Source organism: Protopterus annectens, chromosome 2.part0 (assembly GCF_019279795.1).
Source record: "Protopterus annectens isolate FY-2018-M chromosome 2.part0, PAN1.0, whole genome shotgun sequence".
Taxonomy (NCBI): domain Eukaryota; kingdom Metazoa; phylum Chordata; order Ceratodontiformes; family Protopteridae; genus Protopterus; species Protopterus annectens.
The window spans coordinates 804,320,623-804,340,096 of NC_056728.1; the positions used below are offsets into that span (position 1 = coordinate 804,320,623).

General features: G+C 40.6%; 1 protein-coding gene across 1 annotated transcript in view; it reads left to right on the plus strand.

Moving 5' to 3' along the window:
• PTPRD (protein tyrosine phosphatase receptor type D) overlaps positions 1–19,474 on the plus strand; it is a 6,523,893-nt gene that overhangs the window by 4,790,985 nt on the left and 1,713,434 nt on the right. The gene's annotated exons all lie outside the window — the stretch shown is intronic.

Consider the following 19,474-nt stretch of genomic DNA (forward strand, 5'->3'; position numbering starts at 1 on the left):
GCTGGGACTGGCCAGTGCCATGTGCACGTGGTCTAGTAGGATGGTCAATGGACAGGCCAGCCCCAGCATTGCTAGGGCTGGTACTGCCACTATGGGAGCGGCTGTGATCTGTGGTCTGCCCGCGATGACTGCCAGCTGATGCTGTTGCTGGCATGCATCCACATCTGCTTCTCATCCATCCTGCATGGTCCTGGCTCATGGCTAACACATTGTGGAGGACATCTGATGTCTCCCTCCACCAGCTATCAATGACCTTGGTGTAATTCCGGATGGCACCGGCAAGGTCACGAATGCTGTCATTGATAGCAGTGTAATGGGCCCTCTGCACCCTTAGTCCCTGTCGGGTGTACCGTTCCATATGTGCCTGTGCCTGCATTACAGCCCGGAACATACTGGAGGTTGTAATACCTCTGGTGGCACAACTGCCAAGGGCAATATGACCAGTGGTGCTCCCCCGAGAACCCCAACATTTGCCTATGTGGTACCATTCCAGTAATCTGGCTATGGCTGCTGTGAGGGGATGCATGTGCCATAGGTACCACACTCTCCTGGTCAATGCCAACTGTATGCTGTCCCTCAGCTAAGGCCATTGGTGACAAGGGATGTATTGGCATTATTAGTGTGCGCATAGATGGGGTGACCGCTGTGTAGTGTCAATTGGTGGACCAACGACAGACCCTGTCAGACCTTCCTGTGCCACAATACATGTCTCATCATCTCCACTATCAGTGGCGGTGACATCAGGTTCCCTGCTGCATTCAGCCACCCCTAACTCAGCACCTGTGGAAGGAAGACAGGAAACACACTTTAAAATCTGTACGTGATGTTAGCACACATGCACACATGCACACATGAACACATGAACACATGCACACATGAACACCTGCACACATGCACACATGCACACATGACCACATGAACACATGCACACATGAACACATGCACACATGAACACATGCACATAAATACACTGCTCACCACAGTACATACACACAAACACCAGCAATCCAACACATACACAATAGTGGGTGATGGTGGGTGACAGTATCACAAGGCAAAGAGTCACCACACATGGGTCAGCATGCAGATTATGTGTTGCTCAAGACCATGCAGTGCAAGTGTAGACAGTCCTATCTAATGACATTATACATGGCTTTGATGCATGTGTGTAGTTGTTCAGTGATTGGGTACACCCTGGAACAGAGTGTGTACATGGACACAACATTGCTGTGCAAGTATTATCTGCTCTGCAATGTCATGTGCACCATCACTCAATGGTATACATACCATGGCTGCATGTGTTATCAATGTGACACATAGATTGCCATGTCTGATGACAGCACATAATAGTGGGCACAGGTGTAGTGAATGCATGTGATGTACAGACATGGGATGAGTGGTGCATGTAGATGTGAAGGAATGCCAATGCTCAACATGGACATTGTGCAGTGGTTATGGTGAGTATGGCACATATTGCAGATATGTCAGTGCCAGCCATGACATGGCATGCTACATGACTGCAGCATTAAACACCACACATACCCAATGTGTGTCATGTGACCTATACACCGAATAGCATTCCAGGACATATATGGGACTCTTTGTACAGATGGCGACTGATGTGCAGAATGTGTATACTAGCATATGCAAGCACACACACAGCATGCTATGCATGGTGTGTATAGGTGCATATGTTTGCACACACAGAACAATGAGGTGCACAGCAAAGACTGCTATGTGTAGTACTGTGGTCACTGTAACCAGATGAGTTGTAGTACCATGTGCCATCATCATCATCATGCATCTTGTGGTCACTCACGGCTACTACTGTGTGACAGACCACCGCCTAGCATGCTGTACCTGAAATGCAGTGCCGTGGATACGTTCACTATTACACAGCCACTTTGTACATGGGTGTATGGGGTGCCCAGTAGGGAGCATTGCCTCACATGACTGTGTTATGTGTTGAAGAGTGTTGCACAGCCCCATGATAGGCCTCTACCCCCGAGATATGTCATGTGTGTGGATCACGTGTGGGATACCGACATGTGACCTTACAGCGGGTGTGTGGTTACGCCATATGTAGCATGACTTTGTGTACTGCATGTGATCAATGTGTTATGTTGTGTAAAGGTGTTGCAACTATGCCTATCCAATGTGCAGTACGGGCTTTCCACAACTGTGTGTCATGCTCTGTGTATTGCATGTCATTAAGGCAGCTATCGACATTACTGAGCTGTGCAACATCTCGCAGCAAACATGCACGGCATGCTTATGCATAGATGTGTTACGTGTACATGGCCTACACCTCACCTATGACATGCATATTTCATTACCAACATTGCAGGTATAACACACTCACCAGCATGGATCGGCTGCCCTGCCGTCACACCAGAGGGACCTATGAGAATATGAGAGGGTTCATCAGTGGCCACAACTGTGGCATTGCTACAGTGGGTATGTTAAACTGCAGTACAACAGTCAACAGTAACAGGTGTAGGTGTAGGGATATTATTCAAACTATCCGTATTGCACAACACTAGGCAGCTGAACTGCTAAACACACAGTACACATCTCACGTGCACATAATCTAACAATACAGTTAACTGTAGTGTACAGATTGGGCATGTTACCTGCTTGCTCCAGGTGGATGTGCTGGGTGGCTCCGGCCTCCATTACAACACATGTCAGTGGTTGTTGTAGCTGTTGTCCAGGAGCCACCACACTTAGGAGCAACTCCTCCGCTCTGGTGAGGGGGGGGTGAATGGCCACCCCTCCACCTGTGGCAAGCTGCTGTCTTTGGATATCAGACGCATGCTGCCAGACTTGTCTAATTAAATCACTGCATTGTGTACTGCTGCAAAAGGCTGTTGCGTATCTCCTCTTCCTCCTCCACTGTATACGCTGGTGGGCCATCTGGATGAAAAAGATAGGAACAATGTGTGAGAGTGTCCTGTGTCACACTTTACACCTTTACCCACATATATCACTTTACTGCCATATATACCATCCTATTGGCTGTCAGAGGTTGCACACGTTCAATACCACTTATTGGTTCACAGGCCACAACTAACACTGCCTGGCAGACTCTATATATCACACCACTATGCAACAGTACCCGACACACTGTTTGTGACACATTGCGCAAACGCAAGACAGGGGTGTATATCACATCAATGCACGAACAGTGATGTCATCCATTGCAATGGAAGTATAGTACAGGTACAGTAGTACCAATCAACCATCCTAGTCATTGATGCCATAGCCCTGCCTAACAGATGTGTTCAGTTGTTACTATAGATGGCATACTGCTGTAACAGACTATATATGTTGCTGGATACACACATTTACCCTGTAACACACATATGATCGCAGCCATTGTACAGGCATAATCACACACACATCAGGCGAACATACAACGCACCACTGTATGCCAACACAGATGAGCATTACCTGTGTACCATACGGTACTGTGTGCCACTACTTACACACCCTTATGTCTGCATTCTGTCCTCTTTGGAGACTACAGGAAACACACATGACAGTGTTTCCAAGCAATGTGAACACACACCATACTGTGCTGTTTAGGCCTACAGCTTCAGGTAGTACTACAGTTCATATTGGTGATGGATTCACCAGCAGTACCACTCACTAAGCATACATATATTGCTTTAGCCTACAATGAGACACCACATTCGTCAACGGACAACTACGTCACATCATCTGCCATACTATGCCTGCCTAACAGTACATTACACATCAGTTGCTGTCCTCACAGCTAGGATAGGCACTACCATGTCAGATACAACATCACACTAAGCTATCACACCTTTACAGACCTTGCATACATTCACCGTTACACTTATGCAACGTCACATAGCAGCTATTGCATTAAGTACATTTGTGAGTGCATAGTGTCATAGGTAGGTAATATGCTATTGGCCCTAGGGCCTACAGCAGCCTAGCCATATGCTAGCCTGGCCTTTGATACACATGTACTTTGATTTCACTTGCCCCTGCCAACCTGAACCATAGAGGTGTTTCCTGGGGTGTATTACCAATCTCCCACACAATCATCAGGGGTATTTATAACAACTGCTAAGGAGGAGCCTTGTCTGCTATTGCTATGTGGTCTATTCCAGTGTACAGCATATCTCTGAGATGGGAACCTATCCCTCCAGCATGTGCTGTTTAGTGAGCTGACAAGGTTTAGGGCCCTAGAGCATTTATCCCAGATGGATTGTGATATGTTGCCATGGTGGTTGTCACCCAGATATGGGTGTGACATACCTCTGTATGTCCGGCAGAGGTCACCTCTGTGTGGCTAGTATGGAATACAGTGTACTTGTGATTTTATGAGTCAGTCTGCATAGGACATCTGTTTGCAGCCAGTATTACCCTCTGGGGGTTCTGTCTGTGGCCTGTTCACCTGGTGTAGTTGTCATGTGAAGTACATACCACACAGGGCATTGTGATGAGTACAGGGGAACTCCACCCTATACGTCCATAGCTGACACACCTGTTGTCATGACACATACCACATAGACAGATTACAGGTGTAGTGTGGCACTGTCTTCATCAAAGTGGAGGCTACTGTCCACCTGTGTCCCATGTTCCCTTATCACACCTTCACTGTTAGGTACATCTCTACCTATGTGGTAGTTAATGGGTACACTGTTTTGGGAAGGTGGAATGGCACTGCAGTATCAACACTTGTCTACAGTCTGTGCCTTGGTGCGGTACATATGAACTCATGTCTCTCTGTCTCTCTCTCTCTCACTCTATATGTGTATATATATATATATATATATATATATATATATATATATATATATATATATATATAGATAGATAGATATTATATACATGCATATCTTTACACATACATGTACACATCCATTGCTGTCTACATGGATGTACATATAGGCACATGTACAGTCCACCTTTCATGGTGGGGATATCACTTATGCGACAGTTGTGGGATGTACAGATATGTGATTAAATTGCGCAGTGTTTTGCAGAATGCATGTGTGTGTCCTCAGCCCTTGTTGCATTAGCAGGCCTCACTGGCTGTAACACAGCAGATTTGACACATCTGTCCCACAGCATTTAACCACCACATGACATATATCAACACTACCTTAGCTGGCCTTAGGCATAGGCTAACTGGGAGGCCGCCTAGGGCGCCGCTCTACCAGGGGTGCTTTTCCACTATTTATGTGGTGTAGTACGACAAGGATGGGGGCACCAGGAAGTGTGGTAGGGGCGCCATGGAGCCCTTTTGCCTAGGGCACCAGTTGACCTATGGCCGCTCCTGCGCACTGCATGCTGTTTTCTAAGCCACACACTATGACCTACATGGATATATGCACATATCAACCTTCACTGACAGATATCTGTCCACCCTTCACTAACAATTGCAGTATGTCCCTTGCCCTATGCACATGTGCAGATACAGATAGATACATACTGCTGCCACACATGGATGATTTGCAGTGTGTAGAGTACTCTCCAGGAACATCTACAACATGCCAATACATACATTTGAGTTACATACCTTACCTTAGTATTTTCCTGCTCCGTGTGTTACGGTTTTGTAGTTTTTATTTTTTATTGGGGGTTTTTTTTGGTTTTTGCCCTCTATTCAACATTCTGTCTCTGTTTCTCACTCTGTTCTGTTCTGTCTCTGTCTCTGTCTCAGTTGTGTCTGTGTCTGTGTCCATGTCTCTCTCTCTCTCTCTCTCACTCTCTATCTCACAGCACCTGCAATGATATAATTGCATGTGTGGACTGCTGGTACAGCCTGCTTTTCTAGGTATCTGCACTTGTGCATGTGACAGCCTCTGCACCAATTGCTGCCCACCATTCAGTAATTGCATGCAGCCTGCTGTTTGGTGATTGCATTACTCACTTTGATTGCAGCCCACTGCTATAAAATGCTAGTTTAGGTAGGCATAGCTCTTTCAGCTTTCCAAGGTGGGGCCCATGCTTGTTTGCTCTGGACACCATTGTGTCAGTCTGCAGGTTGGTATATGTCTCTTATCTGATGCTAGGGTTGTAGCCAGTGATATGCATATTGTACTCAAATCTGAATGTTGCTGCTTCCAGTACACACATCTCAGTGTAGACATGTACGCACCCCTCCAAATGCTAACACAGTATACATGGGAGTATGTACTTTTTTCTGACTTACACAATTAACTGCCATACAAATGTGGTTATTGCACTATATTCCTGTGGCCAGTATTAATCCTGGTCTGATACTGTGTGTTGTTTGTAAGGTGCTACTGTAACATTATTCCCTGCTAGGATGGCTGGTTCTCCTTTCACAGTCATGTCATGCAATTCCACAACCACTGCTGGTAAAGACCCTCAGAAAAGGATTAGTGTTATACCATTCCTAATTTTCATTTACATTCCCTCATTGTAATGCATGATATAGTTATTTCAGAACCAAGTTACTTGCATATCTGCTGTGGCTTAGTGGTAATTCATGCAGTCTATTGTGTTAATAGTCTGGGGTTCGAGACTGGCAGAGGTATTTTCTTTTGCTGCTGAGCAGTACAAGGGCCCTGCCATACAGTGACTAAGGCACTTTTAAGCAGTTGTAAGTGGGTTTGTGTAGGTTTGCGCGATGCTTAGTGACGCTTAGCTAAGCGCACACATGTGCACACTCGCTTAAACCCGCTAACTACTGCTTAAAAGTGCTTACTCCTGCTAACCCCCATGCTAATTTCTTTTAAAGAAAAGAAAAGAAAATGGGGAGATAGGAAAGTGGTGAAAAAGGGGGCACAAAGAGCTACACACAGTAGGTAAACAAGCTCGGGATGTGCAGGATGGGTGTAGAGAAGGTCCATAGCTGCCCATTTCTTTAACAGCAACAGCTGGTGCGTATACAACAAATTTGGAGTGAAATTTGAAACCTTCCACCCCTGGGAGAGGGATGAGGACAACAAAGTATGTTGTACTGCCAATTCTAATTATCAGCTTACATATTTGTCCGATGGACAAGTGTGCAAAATGGGCAGCTATGTATGGGGCGTAATTTTTTTGTGGGTACAGATTGCCCTTTTTTTTTTTCAGGTGAGAGTGGGAAGTGAGGTAGAGGATGTAGGTATGTCCGGGGAGGTAGGTTGGGAAGGTAAACAGACAAGACAGACAAGACGCATACAGGCGGTGTATGACACATGGGGTGGGTGAACACAATTGACGGGGTCGGATGTTTGGAAATTGCAAGCCCATGAGCCCAAAGATGGTAACAGTGGAACTGAGATCCCCACCCATGGGCAGTCACCACTGAACCTTCACAGCCCCGAGGGAGGCTATGCTGGGGGCTGTGTAGGATGGGCAGGCTCACCCGTGAGATGCGCCACTCTCACCTCAAGCTGGCGTAGGGGATCAGCGACTGAACGCTGGATCTCCCTAAGCACCACAGCCTGGACCCTTTGAAGGGTGACAGGTGGCCCTTCTCCACCCACACTTGCACGGGGGGGATGAGCCCCATCCCTTGCAGCGCTTCCACCTGAAGGTGGCACAGGACCAATGGAGGAGGGGAGCCCGGGCTGGGCACCGGACCTGCTGGTGCCAGGTGCACTCGCCAGCTGAAGAGGGACAGGTGGGTCCGTTGTTACCAGCCTTCCCATACGTTCTGTGATTAGGTGTGTTTAATTACAACATAAGCAAAACAGCATTCCAGATTAGTTGTAACAGCATGCAATAATATTCCCATTAACCCAACACACCAAGGGTACAACAGTTGAACAGCATGCATAACACATGCATATATTGAACCACAGTGGTTATTCCAACAGCATGCAGGGATGTTTGGTAGCAACAGGCCACCATGATTGCGGTGTTTAAACAGGGCACATACATCAACATGAATGCAAATATTTATAGAACAATAGGACATATGTCCCAACAAATATTTAAGATTACACATACCCATTGAGGTGTGGAATTGCATGGTTTATGCACATACAGTAGGGTGTATAAAAAACCTTGGTTAACATCTTATAATGACCTTTTAGTCTACACTGCATTCCTAGTGACTGCAAGTATACATCCCCTACCTGTATTATTACACTTGCCACCATACATTAGGTTGTGTAATGGGTTTGGCTAGTTCAATATATGCCTGACCTATATCTGACATACTAACTGTCCAGGATGCAGATGTTACTGCTACATATTTCTTGATTGCATTTCTATTTCTTTATCTACATATCTGGGATGTTTTCTCATGACAATTTCACTTTGATTTGTACAGAACCTTGCATTTCTTGACACGCACTCACATTTCTGGGGAAAAAATAACATGCTACACGTGTGCCGGTTTACTTATTCATGCCAAGTAGTAACTGCCTGTTGTGGACTGTATATATGTTTCACAGCTACTAGTACTTCCATCACCCACTTTATATGGGACTGCACAACTCTGGGTTGCCAGCACCTTTTCAAACAGTACTGTTTGTATATTGCAAGGGTACAACAACATTTCAAACTCTGTGACACAGGCACACTCTGGGTTTTAGACCTTTATTAATGACATTACACACTTTTCCACAGGCTCACTCCTTTATTTGTTTTAACGGTGTATATGGCAGACATGTTCAAGACATATTATACCTTTATTAATAGGTTAGAACAATCTTTTTTCAGGCTCACTCACTTATTTTATATGACAGTGCCTGCAGAGATATTATTCCAGACATATGTTACCTTTCTTAATGGGTTTCTACACTCTTTTTCTGCCTCTCTGATGTTTTTATCTGACAGTACATGCAGAGGACTTATTCAGGCAATTTTATGGCTGTATTATTGGACTACAACACTTTCTTTCATGCTCTCTCCCATATTTTATATAAGAATACATGCATAATAATCACTAACCTGCCTGGTGGCACAGCCTTAGCAGCCTATCAGCATAGGCTTGCTGATTCATAGCACGGTCACCTGCAGCTGTAAAGTAAATGAAGGGATATTGAGACATACCTATCCATTATACATACTTCATTATCAATTCTTACATACTGCATTCCATGGCTACATACTCAGTTGTGGGGCATCCCACAGGCCTCCTGTATCCATTGGTTCAGGTGGTCCTGCTTTCGTCTCTTCAGGTCTGCATGGTGGTGACGGACCTGCTCACCAGTCCGAGGAACACCTGTGGCACTGGTGAGGTGACGAGCTAACCAGTTCCAAGCCTCTGCCTTGTACTCCGTCCCTTGGAACTGGCCCTGCAGGAGTCTTGACTCGTGATGGTGGACAAGGAGCCAAACCATGTATTTGGACTCCTCGATGCCCCAACGTTGCGCTCGGAAGCATGTTCCCTTTCCGACACCAGACATTCTAACTGCAGATGTGAGCTACAATCAGTTATGGCGTGTATTCCCACCTGTGGGGCTTAAATATGCCGCATTTCCCGCACTTTTTTGTGATTGACTGTTTTGTAAAATTCTCGGCTGGCTGCAGACCTGCTTAGTAATGATTAAACTACCATTCGTAAGTATATGTATGTTAATAGTGGCTGTTTCCCCTATGTTGTCATGGCTTAGTGGTTCTGTACTTTGCTTCTGAGGCACAGAGTCCTGGGTTCGAACCTTGTCATTCATTTTATTTTCATACTATCCAGACAGGCTAGGGGGTGTGGCTGCATTTAAGCAACTTTGCTGTACGTTGTTCCTCGGTGCCCTGATTGGTGCAGAGTGCACTTCCGTGCAAACACATTGCGCTGGGTAAAGCGCCATTGAACTATGGGCAACTCTATTGCGCTGGGTAAAGCACTATGAAACTATGGGCAACTCTATTGCGCTGGAAGAAGCTCTGCTTAACTGCAGGCAATTTTATATCAGGATCCTTTAAAATATTTATTTTGTTCACTGATACATTGGCCATTTCACTGCTTTTTAGTAATGTTTAAACATATTTGTTAGGTATTATTTCATATACTGATTTAAATAGGAAGAGGAGTGGTGGGACTCAAACCATGAATACCTCTTCTTTGTGCAAACACTCTACCATTATGCTATTGCGATTTGGTGTAATTTGCATTAACATTTTTTCTTATGCTCTTCCATGTCAGAATTGCTAACTCTAGCTAAACAATGGGCACACCCGCAAATACGGGCAGCTATTTTGGGGATTTAAAAAAAATATATTTAATGTTTTGCATTTTAGAACTGTGATAGGGGTTTACAATATCAGGGAGTGTGGTGCTGGGTGCAGGGACATTTGAGCGGACTCGCTCTTGTGTGTGTGCTTTGTTTAGTTTTCAAACACTTGCAGGGGCTTGGACATTTAGACTACTCGGCAGTCGGACACGCCCCCTGCTTTCTTACACGGTCCGTGTAAGACTTACGGTTGAGTCAGCGTGCCCTCATGCATATTCATGGCATGCTGACAATATACCATTCAACTGCAGCCTCCGAATAAGACTTATTAAGTCTTACACGGAGGATTCGTGAATCCAGGGGATTGTTAATAAAACTCAAGTTTTGGAATTGAAATGGATAATGTGCTTGCAAGCACATAGATTTCCAGGTTTAAATGCTAATGTTCCGTTAAAGCCTGTTTTACAGTCTAGGTCATTACATCATTAGGTTTTTAATTTTGTGTTGCTAGCTAGTGGTATAAATACATATTGTTTCTACTTGAATGTATGGATCTGAGGAAGCACTATATTGTGTGAAAGTGCTTATCCATTTTTAGAAGTTTCATTTTTGTTTTTAAATACATTTATGCTTTTAGCCATGGTGGTTGGTCTGTTTTATGTTTCTTTGATTGCTTTTGCTGTAATAGACCACCCTTCAGTCATTTGCTTTATTTTAGGTTTTGCATGTTTATTGAAATATTTACAGAAATGTGAAAATGTGTTTAATTGTATAATTAGCATTATAAATAACACTGAATATTTTTGAAGAATGCAACTTAAAGTATAAATCTGAAGGAATGTTTTCTTCAAGAACATCAAAGGTTTCACCTGCTGACATGCAACAGTTTGTAAGTCACTTGTTTTTTGAAGTATTACATACATATGGAAATATTTAATTTTATAATTACTAACAATCAAGTAGCAATATTCAGATCTGGTGTGACATACATGGACATTTACAACAAATTTTCATATCTCCCACCATGGCATATCATACCATAGCCCTCCAATAATGTGTAGGGTTCTCAGTTATTAAAATATGAACATAAATAAAAAATATGAATAATAATAATTGATGAACAGTGATTAATTTCTCTACTGCAGAACACCCTAGATTAACAATGTTGATGTAATTTTGTTAATAACTCCTTGTACATTCTAATATTGCCTATTATTAGTTGGTAAGTTATTTAGTAAATGAAGACAGATCCCAGAAATTTCTGGATGACATAAGGACCTATTGGTGTTAACCAGAAGTAAACAAAAAAGGTGTATAGGCATTAGCAAAGTAAAAAGAAAAATCTATCATATGGCACTTAGCCACTACAGGGATTTGGGGAGTAGCATAAGCACAGGAGACCTGTGTGAGCTCCTACCAAAGATGGCAATCATAAGGAGGAGCCAGGAGACCTGTGTGAGCTCCTACAAAAGATGGCAATCATAAGGAGGAGCCAAGAGCTTTCACAGGCATGGCCTAACAGAGCTGGGCAAAACCATTCAAGTTACACCCCCTTTCAGGGATCTGTGCATTGGGCAATTTAGCCTACGCGGTATGCATGCTGCTAGTAGGCTCCTTGGGGAAATGTGCCTCAGGGACCCACAGTGGAAGCAGTTACAATACTGAAACAAATATAAAATTAAAATTGTTGCAATGAAATTATTGTATTCTGCAGAGCACAATTAAAACTGTTTAAGATCTCAAATATAGAAACAGGCATAATTATTGCATATGTGAAAGAAATACAGTCAAAACAATTTAAGATCACTTAATTGTTTCGAATCTGGAAAAAGAATGGACAGTGAGAGGTTTACAATACAATTTAAGATCACTAAATTATTTAGAATCTGGAAAAAGATTGGACAGTGAGAGGTTTACATTCTATAGAAACAATCAACACCTTCTAAGATTACAAATATAGAATGGCTCATAATCAGAGCATCAGGAAAAGAAACACAGGTAGCATTATTTAAACTCAAAAACTGTCAATAAACATATTTATAACAGTAGTCTAAATGTACCTAGCAGGAAGGAGGTACATCAGTATAGAAAGGATGGCAGCACAAATGTTATAAGCTAGATATAGTAGTGAAGCTAGCAGAAAAGAAGATAATATTTGGGAGAGAGAGATGTTAATTCTACAATCAAGGATAATTGAAGTAGGGGAAAATGTTTTTGTGTCCTCTAATGGTAGAAGTATTAAAAATTCATTGGTAGTTACTAGTTATGCAGTCCAGGAGACCATTGAAGGGTCTTGCCCAATTTCCTAATTACTCTCAAAGCACTATCTCATTAAGTAATTTGAACAAGAATATAGTAGCAAATGGAAGTTGAGAGGATTGAACCCTGTAACACAGGAAACAGTTTGAAATTGTTCAGTATCAGAGTTAAACTGAAAGGTATTCTTGGTATGTTACAGATTTAGCAAGAGTTTGAGAAGAGAATGTATGAAAGATAGATTGGAAGGGAGAAAGGAGAAACGGCAATTAAGAGTATGAGATAAAGGTAAACTATTTACAGAATACCATTCAACAAATTTATTTTAGTGTTTAAGGATCAGCTGTTCAGTGAAGACAGGATTGGTGTATATGGATGGCTGTTGAAGATTATCCTACAAATGTGAAATGGTGACGTTCATTATGTTTTACTAAGGATTTTTCTAGATTTTTCTTGAAAGTTTCATGCTCCAGTTCTAAGTTTTTGAGTAAATTATCTGGGTAAAATGTTTCCAGTATGGTAGTGATGAGCTTGTAGAATGTATTTTCACCTCCGGGCTTTTGCAACTGATGTCCCATTAAAGTAATGGCACCATATGTGTTCTCACTGATGTCATAAGGGAAGTTTTATGTCATAGCCTCTTAGACAGAGAAAGCAGTAAACATTTATAAATTAAATTTCACACATATGTAATGAGTGTACATTGACCTGATATTCAAAACTCACTTGATTATTTTGAAAAGGATACCAACCTCGATCTAGCGAAGATGTTTTCCGAGTATAGATTGAATTGGTATTTCCCCTCACTTGACTATACTGAAGTCTCATTTGCCTCTGTAATACCTTGATCTTTGCATTCAGAAAGGACTGTTATTTTTCTATGGAAATATGAACGCTCGAAGATAAGAATGAATGCATATGTTTTTCTTTGCAGTTTCTCAATGTTTTGTAGTAAGATATGCTCAAAAATAAAAAATATCTATGCAACATTTTTCCTCTTTCGTAGGATTTCCCAGTTGAATTGTTTAATAGAGTATCAATAAAACAGGAATATTGCACTATGTCTAAATCGATAATAAGCAGATAATAAAGGCATATCATCCCATCCTCAGTTTAGTTAGGCCACCATAGCTGTTATCTGATCGGAGTAACAGAGTCACCGAACAAGTCACCCAGCCCATAAAGAATTACCACTGTAAGCTTGCTTTGCTGTCTAGTTCTAATATATACATTGTCATTGCTGTTTGCACAGTTTGATCAGCACATGTAGTAGGTACTTTTCTCTGTAATATTTCTGGTTAATTAACTTGTCTAATGTTATTTTTATGGCAGGCTGACACAGAAATAGGTCCAGTGTTTTACCCCTGTTACCAAAGTGATTGAATGCATAGATAAAAACTAAATAAATAAATATTTTTCCATAAACATGAAGAAGTAGCCAAAGGATCTTTCAAGTTCACATGGCCATTCAGCTTTATGGAATTAGTAGCCATTTGTTATAGCTGTTGACTGACATTGTAACTTTGGACACCATGCCTTGAGGTCATAACTTGTGACTGGACATAACCTTGACACGCACTCCATTAGGTACTGTTAGAAGAGTGGCACAGAGTAGTTGCTTGTTTTTTCTGCATTTCTGCATTTTCCATAGCATTTCATATTATCTGTGGATCAGCCATTATAAATGTTAATATCAGCTTGTTTGCAGCAGAGTGTTGCAGTTGATATGCTGATGTAGCAAAATAACTAATTGCAAATCTGTTTCAGAAAATGCTGAAAGTATTTATAGATAAACAGAGGTACAATGTTGCATACATATTGTGATAGCAAACCAAGATCTAGCAAAGGTGTGTGTGAGAAAATCATAAGCACTGTTTTTACTTTAGCCACTGGTGTGTTCTTCTTGCTCTATTTTTAATCATCAAACCATGACCTACAGGTCTACCTCTCCACCTTGCTCTAGAGATCCATTCAGTCATTAAGAGGTGAAAGCACTACAACTCATTCATTCTTCTCTGGTGCCAAACAAGCTGAATAGAGCAGTACCGTCATATTAACAGTATTTTTTTTCCTATTTTAAATCCATAACCACACGCACATACCAAGTAACCAGCCCTGAGGTTATGAGGTATGCAGTATTATTGTCTGCATCTAAAGCAATATATACTCCTCATAATTGCCCTGCACCCCTCAAAGGCAGTGGCACCCTGCAGGGGTTCTACCATGGGGCTAAGCACCCTGGGCTTGCACCCCACCCAAAAATGGGAAGTAAACCAGCCAAGCCATGGCACGGCCCTCTTTCCCTCCCACCACCAAGTGTATGGGTAAGTAACTGAAACCAGATCATCTCAGTCATAGTCAGGGCTTTATGTCTCTGTATGCCAAAAGATCTAGCTATTGATCCTATAAAGCTGCAGCCTATCAAATTTTGCTTATCAAACAGCTGTGGTACATGTACACAGGTAACCTGTAAATAGTTCATCTCCCATGCCCATACTTACACTTATCAAGGGTATCAGAACTTGTCAGAGATTTGGGATGCATAGCTAGGCTTAAAAAGGTCCTTGTGGTCATTAGCCTAGTAAACACCTATGAACCTATGTGGTCAGTATGTGAAAATGTCTGTTTTTCTCACTGATGCAAGTTCTCCTCCAACCCCCTCCCACACAGACAGCCCTTTGTATTTTTATATTCTGCTCTGAAGTTGCACAGTTCAGTAAAGAAAATATTGACTTCCCCAAGGTTGCACAACATTTTCCTTGATTACTGAAGTAGGGAGTAACAGGTACAACCCCAGTTTAGGTAGTGCACAATGCTTCATACAAAAAATAAATAAATAAATAACAAAAAAAAACTTTGCTTTGAGCTAATATCTTGCAGCTGTTCAGCAACTTGACAAGATATTTGTAGCTTAAACATCAGCAAGCCAATGTACATTGAAAATATCCATTTATAGCAAATGACATCAAAAGACATCTGTCCATATTTAAATTTATCTCACTCATAAGGAACAGAGAATATAAACACACAGGAATGGATTACGGAATGATTTGTTTACGTAAACCAGTACAGACTTTAGTGGAATCTGAATATACTCCCATTTGCTGTACATGAAACCACTGCAGACATCAAATGACGTGATGTGTTACAATAGTAGAACTACAGCAGCCAAAGCTGACTTACTGTATGAGAGACTATCCGGGTATGTCTGTGTGCTGGCATCCAGCACTCTACTCATGTTCTTATTTTGAAGAACTCTCAATGATTACTAATTTAAAAGATCACTGAAATCTGTGTGGTTAGTAATTGATAAAAGTATATGAAGAGATCAGTTATGACTCATTTTGCCTACATGTCAAAAAATAATCCATATTTTCACCAGAGATGCATATGCATACATATTCCATGTCTTACTGTACATAAAGGTAGCCCTAATGCATGTTGCAACTGGTTTAGAACCTCGCTAAAGCAAAGGCTAAAGAGTAACAATCAAAACTGATAGATCAAGTGGAAAACGTGTCACTGGTGGAGTTCTACAGAGTTCAGGTTCCTTTACTTATTAGATCTTTTATGCCATTGTTCTCAGGAACATCTGAAATCTGTGTTCAGAATAGGTGGATGATTATAGATCACTAAAGAAACCAAGAAGCAACTACCAGATTTTTGGTATAAGGCATTTCTAATTATCAAAAATGACTGAGGAAACTGTGTTCATGCTTTGTAACTGGCCAGCTTCAAAGATGTGGCAGATTTACATAAAATAGCAAAGTATGAAGAGAGTTAGTTACTTTCTAGCCTGGAGAAAAAATTTAGATAAAACCTGAGAATATCAAAAATATATTTTCTTACATTGATGCCAATCATAGTATATGCAACTTTCCTTTTTCCATTGAAACCTTTCTAAATTAGGAAACATACTTTTGTTTACTATACACGATCAGTATTTTGCTGGTTGTACAAATTGCTCATTTGTTCATATTGAAGCATAAATATTTAAATATTGCATTGCAAGTGTTGAACAGAGCCTTTTCCACGTGTGTGTGTGTGTGTGTGTGTGTGTGTGTGTGTGTGTGTGTGTGTGTGTGTGTGTGTGTGTGTGGAGATTAGATGCAGTGGTTACTTATACTAATATAATTCAAAACCATGAAATGCATGACTTCATGGTGCAGGGGATGGACATAGTACAGTATGTGATATGACACCATAAATACCTCATGAACCTTGCATCATTGTGCATTGTTGCACAGGCAGTATTAGAAAGCAGGTTATGCATGCCATCAGGTTCTGTCAGTATCTGGTTCTGTGAGTTTTTTCCCCAGTATTTCTAATTTGGTCAATATGATATTTTTGCAGTAAACTCCATCTATTCGGTTAGTGCTGATTAGTATGACCATACCATAATTGCATTTGTTCACCAATCCATTTCTGACCTTACCTGCAGTCACTCATTGCCACCGGTTGTTATAATTTCCACCATCTCTCTTCTGGTAGTTCCAATATGGTACAGCAAGATTTATATGTTTTCAAAGCAGATAGCACTTTTCGGGATACTGCCCACTTTCCTGCTTTCTTCAGATGTAATCTTTGAGTGTCTGCACAAGTGTTCCTGTCAGTCACAGTATAGCAGGTTGAGTGCCAGGAGAATAAGATTCATATCATTCTGAACTAGAAAAAAATATGGTTTCCCAAATGGAATTTCAATCCATTCTTACTTCAAATTTGCAATGGAGAAATAAATCTTTTGAAGGTAGTTGCGAGCATCCTAATTATTTAGCAAATATTATTTACTAATGACAAAACAGATTCTGCAAATTTAACTACATATCAGTCATTACAAAGAAACCAGGCTTCTGGAATTGAATATTGTGAGCTAAATGAATGCATTACAATGAAGCCATAGCTGTTACCAATAGTAAACCAGTGCAGAACCTGGGAAATTTTAAGGATGCTAATATTTGATACAACTTGTTGCTATTTCTTCAGAAAGCTCATCTACATACAGTCACAATGTATGACAAAATATGAATCCTTTCATTATGACTATTCTGATGTGGACACAGTATAACCGTTTCAGGATTTAGGACTTTAGCTCTGGAAGCACAGTTAAATCTCATACTACACAAAAAGCATTGTTGAAGGGTATATAATTAACATCTCTGGTGAAAATATGGATTATTTTTTGACATGTAGGCAAAATGAGTCATAACTGATCTCTTCATATACTTTTATCAATTACTAACCACACAGATTTCAGTGATCTTTTAAATTAGTAATCATTGAGAGTTCTTCAGAATAAGAACATGAGAAACACTTTACATATATATCTTGTTAAGCAAACCTAGGTAGCCCATTTTATTACAATGGGTGAGTGACTTGTTTTTCTCATATAAGAGGTCATAGTCGCAAGTATAACAGCATACTGCAGCAACCATGCTTCAGACGTAGCTGAAAGCCCTTGGTATGTTTAGGATACTGTCATAAAATATCTTACAGTGTTTCAGTTAACAGGCAAAACAAGAGAGTTCTTGTTTGTCTTTGAACAGATTGATTTTGTTGAATTCAATGATCATAAAGTAAAAACCTTAGAACTTTCTGATCATCTTTGATTATGTAAAAAAAAAAAATACCTCCCTAGTGCAAAACAGCAGCAGCACAGAATCAAGGTGTATTAGCTCTTGCTCTGATCTGAGTTCCTGATTTACTTTGTAAAATTCATTGGGCAATTTTTTATCTATTTTGACTTTCTGGTCATCTTGATTACACAATTAGGTGGTTTTAGTGCTCTTGTTAATTTAGACAACTATTAGTCAAGAAGAGTTAACTTCCCACTTCCAGTAGTAATCTGGGTTCTACTCAGAAACACAATTAAAAAACATAGTGGCAAAAATGATGGAAAATATAAAAACATTATCAAAGAGACGGTGTACAAACTGTAGACTTTAATGAACTGTATTACACAATCTTACCACACAGGGTCATTTATTTTTTGCTTAAGAAAAAAAGAAGATGTCAGATGTGTGTCTTCTTTCTTTAAATTATTGTTGCCACTATTATGTTGCTCATGTAGTGGGTTTTCTGTGCACTAGACAGCTTCCAAAACCACATATGATGAGGAGGGTTCAGAAAACTGTGTGAATGGGTAAATCAAGCCTAAAAATTGGGAAATACCGCCAAAATATGGATATCCTGCACAGAAAATAAATCAGGTCTGAAAATAGAAACATTCCTCCAAAATAGGGATGGTTGAGACATCTGACTGGCATAGCACAGAACACAGAACATCAATATGTCCTTCAATTTTCCTATTTCACGTTGTGTGTTTGAAAAGTATATATTTCTTTAATTTTCCTCACAGTTCATGTGTACATACATATGTAAGAATTCCGATTTGTTTGTTTAAAATAGTCGGTCATAAAAAAACAGAATAAATTCTTTGAAAATTTTATATTTCATTAGATTTTCTCACAGTTCATTAACAGAAAGGTCCCAGGGTGAAAATCTCAAAAATAATGACACATATAGACAAGAATAGCAATCATTAAATATTGTAGAAAAATGTAGGTATAAGAGGAATACTAGAAATAATAATGAACAAACATTAAGTATGCAAGTCTGATCAGATGTCGTATCACCCACAAACAAGGTTGCAGTCACCCATTAAACAGTGGGATACAAGGAAAAAGATCTAATCAAAATCACTTGATAAACAAGGAAGTCCATGGCAAGGCATATATAAAATAAGTAGAGTAAGCCCTCTAGAATAAAAAATGTATTAATACAATTACATCTATAGAATTATGTTATAATCTTACTGTATTTGAAGCAATACACACATACCATGAAATAATCTCCGGTCAATGGTGTGGAATTCCTTTCTTTACAGAAGTCATTCACACATTGTTTTAATTTGTGCTCCATGATGTGTAACTCAAATGACATAGACAGGCAAATGATCACTCACATGAGTTGTAAATGTTCCATGGGGTATTTTGCAACCATCCAGTTAAGAATAGTCTCCATATATTTGTTGTTGTCTGTACTAAATGGTTGTATAGTAAGTTAATAAAATCCCATAAATAAACATTCTGTGTCAGCCTCATTGAACT